Genomic DNA, 4,094 nt, shown 5'->3' on the forward strand with positions numbered 1-4,094 from the left:
GTATATATATATACATATAAATTACTGTAAAAGCATTTAAATAATATATATTATGTGTATATTTAACGTTTTTCTTTAATGAAAAAGATTCTGAAATTATGGGAAACAGTTACCACAACCGGGATTCGAATCCGGGATCTTCTCGTGTCTATGCAGATTTCTTACTAAGGGCTTTTGCTGGAAATTCTATTTGTAAGGTACCAAGTAACTATTATTATTATTATTATTATTATTGCACACACTCTTCAGCAAATGCGTAGAACACTAATTCTCAAGACACTGCAAATAACATAGATCAATAAGATACGCCCTCTTCGTAAGCACATAAAAACCACTAGACGGAATCACTTAACTCAATAAAAAACAGGAATTTGCGACCTCAAAGAAGTTGCCCCAGTAGGCACTTTAACCCATGATATTCTGCTGTATATAAATATATGGTATACAGACCTACGACTACGTATATATTTAAAAGTATGCAACAAGCAAAAGCATACCTATTACTATATCTTTTTAATTATGTATACCATTTATTTTGTATTGCAGAAGATAACGAACTTTCTCGTATCTCGTAATTTTTAACCGACTCCAATTCAATTTAGTATACTTAATTATTAAAATTATTTATGTTAGATAATGTAAACTTAATACATCCTCCTCATGAATCACTATCAATTAATCAAATGCAAATTAATTCTAAACAATACCAGCTAAACAAATTCCAGTCCCGAAACCTTCACTCAGAAATACCGAGATAGTAGTCGGCGGGAGATAGTTTTTATCATTGTTTGTTAAGTTTTGTAGTTAAGTTAAAAACTGTAATCCCGGTCCCGAAACCTTGACGAATCAGAAATACCGGGATGGTGTCCGGCGGGAGATAGTTTTCCACCAGTTTTACTATTTGTATTTTATATTATAATGTATTGGTTGCCTTCTTATTTGCTGTTTATTGTACGGTATTATTGCAGGACCATATTGCTGTGTTATCCTGCCTAATATGTTTTAAATAAAATATAAAATACCTTCCGTGAGACCGTATTATTGGAAACAAAGCATGACACACATTCAAAGTCCCTGTTTAGTTGATTGCTATTGTCATCTTTGCTTGTACATTAAATGGAGTATCATCGTTTGCCTTGAAAAAAATTGAATAACGTTTTACCTCGATGAAAAACAACATTTTCTTGAATGCTGCCTAAATGGAAGGGGCGATTCAATTATTTTATTCTATGCTAAAGGGTAAAAAATCGAACTTCCGTGACATTAACATTGTGTTTTGACCCCTTCTTCCAAAAATTTAAAGGTTTCTTTCTTTGATAATTATGTGTCATTCCACTAACGTATACTAGTTTGGTAAAATCTCAGGAATTATTCATAATCATCCTTATAGTACACATTTTGAGCATGCTGCGAAGCTAGGACTTCGCAAATTATGCCCATATAATTGGTCCAGTGGCGCCATCACTGTCTGCTTTACGACAGACGAGGTTTAACGCGAAGGATTTCATCGATCATAGATAGTATTAAAAAAAAAAATTTTAATAAAAAAAAATATTCATGTCTAATTTAAGAAAACACATACAAAACAAAATAAACAAGTTGCATAACATAAATAGATCACCATCTTTTGTGTTTACTTTGAAATCATTGTATCTGTATGGCCTATGCAATACTGTTAATGCAAAAGAGCTATACTCTCTGTAATAAATATTTAAAAAACGCGTAACGTAAGACACACTACGTGACAGTTGTATTTAACAATTTGCTTCACAAGAAATTTACAACTTGTTCTTACAACTAACCGTATCAACGAAATATGTTTATGTTTACCTGGATCTTAAAGCTTTTGTGCCCCTCTTGATTTGCTAAACATCTGCTTAGGTACGTACGGGCTGTATTTCAATGGATGGTCAGACCAGTGCTTTTTTAATTGAGACTTGAATTGGTTTAAGTTTGAGTATTTATTACATAACTGGGCAGCGAGTTCCAACAATTTATACTTCTGATGAAGAAAACATTCTGTCTTGCTTTTGACTTTACATGTGGTTTATGTATTTTATATTGATGTCCTCTTGTAGGCAATACTTCACTCATAACGAAGAATTTATTTACATAAACATTATCGATACCTCGCATTATTTTGAAGATTTGGATCATGTCTGCGCGTTGTCTTCTATACCGTAATGTTGGTAGGCCTACTTCAATCTTTCCGGATATTCAAGGTTGCGTATAGTTGATAAATTTTAGTTGGATCCTCTGTTGGATCTTTTCTAACCTATCTTCATCTTTTTGAAATATGGGACTCCAAACTGAACAACAATATTCAAGAGATGGGCGGACTATACTTTTAAATAGTTGAAGTAGGCTGAACTCATCCAGATGTAAATAATCTTTTAATTATTCCTAGTTTCATATTTGCTTTTTTTGGCAAAATCTGCTACGTCGTGATTGGTGAATATCAGTGAAGCATCAAAAAGTACTCCCAGGTCTCTTTCTTCTTTAACATGGTTAATATCCATTTTATCAGTAGGATCTCCTATGGTGTTTACTTTGAAATATTCAAGATAATAAAACAGACTGGATGAATATACACCGGTAACAGACTGAATGAAGGCCCTCGAATGTTACGTGATTATAAATGCAGTAGAACCCCAATTAAGATGACACCTTCGGGACTAAAAAAAGTGTCCCCTTAATAGGGGTGTCCCCTGAATATACCCTAATTCAGGGGATACTAACCAAAAACGCAAAACTGTCCCCTTGATCGTGGTTTTTGGCATGTTTTCATACAATGATGACATAAATTCTGTATAATTTTATTTTTATTGACATAAGAATCAGCTAAGTAGAATTATAACTAATTTATAGCAACCATTTTCAATGCAAATACAATTCATTTATAATATGAAATCAGGACAAATGTAATCAAAACAACAATAGTTTTATATGTTGTAGAAGCGGTTTGGTGTAGCGGGAACGGTATTGTTTCCCAACCTGGAGGTCGGGGTTTCAGTGTCTCGCTGTATTGTACATTTTGCTTGTGTCCTTGAAGCACTTTATCTACATTGCACATCTTGTAATGGTATTCCTCTTGTAATCACCTGTCTTGTCGGACTCGTAGGAAGACCATACAGGCCTGTATGGTACATGTTATGCCCTCCCAATTTAATAAATCATCACTGCCTGGGTTCTCTCCACATAGGAGTATAAATGGGTACTTGGTGGGGTTGCCTACTTCTTGTTTACCAGCAACGACGCTTAAAACATGAGGAATCAATGACAAGGGAAAAATACTTTTTATCTCAAAGAAAAGGCGCTGTATGCATGAATGATACTATAGGCCTATAAATAATAAAATAATAATAGAATGTTCCCAATATTATTTCATCATGCAATGTTAATGACCAAATATTCCTTTTTATTTAAAATATTGTTTTCTATTGGATGAATGTAGCATGAACAGTAACGACTTAATAGGAATTAATAGGGCATGTTGTGGTATGTATTAGAACCCTACTGTATAAAAGTACACGAAAAAAAAAAGGAAACGAAACATGGTTAATGGTCAAAATTGACAAAGATTAGTTTATATGAAGTAACACATTCAGTAGGCCTACACCAACGTTTACGATTCAGGGGAGAAAATTCTGGTTTATGCTCAAAGGCGTTAATATATATGAAGTTGAATGAATTTTTCTTACTTTCAGACTGCTGTAGGTGTTGTGTCCCTTATATTTGGCACACTCGTCATAAATTGTCCCCGGTCGCCTTTTAAATAAGGGTGTCCCCTTAATAGGTGTTGGCCGTATAGTGTTAAAATATATATTTCCCCTCATTCCACAGAAAAGTGTCCCCTTAATAGGGGTGTCCCAGAGGGCTGTACTTGCATAATTCTGCAACTAATGTAAAGTATCAGAGACCATGTGTGCTTACGGACCCTTAGATGAATTAGGCCTATATGCCCACCTAATCTTGATATAATATCTGAAATTACTAAAAGACCCGCTCTTCAATTGTATCCGCTCAGGGGCCGCACAGTTCACCTAAAATTTCTTTCAGAGCAGCTGATCACATTTTGAGGCCAAATTGAAAAT

The 4,094-nt window shown here is 34.2% G+C and overlaps 1 protein-coding gene across 1 annotated transcript in view; it reads right to left on the bottom strand.

Annotated features, from left to right (window-relative positions):
* LOC117109226 (carbonyl reductase [NADPH] 1-like) overlaps positions 1–1,072 on the bottom strand; it is a 4,332-nt gene extending 3,260 nt beyond the window's left edge. The window contains exon 1 of the mRNA XM_033251483.1: positions 1,023–1,072. The gene's annotated coding sequence lies outside the window, so the exon portion shown is untranslated. The remainder of the gene's footprint in view (positions 1–1,022) is intronic.
* Between the last annotated feature and the right edge of the window lie 3,022 nt (positions 1,073–4,094).

The sequence above is a fragment of the Anneissia japonica genome, unplaced genomic scaffold (genome assembly GCF_011630105.1).
Source record: "Anneissia japonica isolate Jap-2015-1 unplaced genomic scaffold, ASM1163010v1 scaffold21647_len13450_cov102, whole genome shotgun sequence".
Classification (NCBI taxonomy): Eukaryota; Metazoa; Echinodermata; class Crinoidea; order Comatulida; family Comatulidae; genus Anneissia; species Anneissia japonica.